A 537-nucleotide genomic window follows, 5' to 3' on the forward strand; every position below is an offset into this window, starting at 1 on the left:
CTTGTCTACTGCTTGTCTTCTGGGCAGTCAACGTCCGTTCTTCAGGTAACAAAGAAATTTAGATTGTCGGAGAAACAAGACTTGCCAGTATGGTTCCCAACACGTTGTTTGTGAGTCTGTGCTCCGCTAACGCCGCGTTTCTGTGAAGCGACCCAGAGGCGATCCGTTATCGTTAGTCCCGTTAGTGCCGCGTCAGGAAGCCACTTGTCAGGATGGCCGAGCGGTCTAAGGCGCCAGACTCAAGGGATACCCTTGCCTGTACAGACAGGTCTGAGCATTCTGGTCCTCGTATGAGGGCGTGGGTTCGAATCCCACTTCTGACAAAATTTTTATTTTGTCACACTCCAAAAAAAGATGAGGGATCGAGTAGAGCACTTTAGCGCATAACCATCCAACTGCGAACTGAAAGTTATTTTGCTCTATTCTGAACACATTTATTCTGGCATTCAGGCTGAAGATTGGGTAGATGAAACTTCCTACGCAGTCCATGATTTGCAAGTCTCTTCATCTCTGCCTATCTACTTCATCCCACGCCCA

General features: G+C 48.0%; 1 non-coding gene across 1 annotated transcript; it reads left to right on the plus strand.

The window, feature by feature from the left end:
* The first annotated feature begins 206 nt into the window (after positions 1-206).
* Trnal-caa (transfer RNA leucine (anticodon CAA)) lies at positions 207-323 on the plus strand. The gene is made up of 2 exons: positions 207-244; positions 278-323. It is a non-coding gene; the product is annotated as a tRNA-Leu (tRNA).
* The last annotated feature ends 214 nt before the right edge of the window (positions 324-537 follow it).

The sequence above is a fragment of the Schistocerca gregaria genome, chromosome 6, assembly GCF_023897955.1.
Source record: "Schistocerca gregaria isolate iqSchGreg1 chromosome 6, iqSchGreg1.2, whole genome shotgun sequence".
Lineage (NCBI taxonomy): Eukaryota > Metazoa > Arthropoda > Insecta > Orthoptera > Acrididae > Schistocerca > Schistocerca gregaria.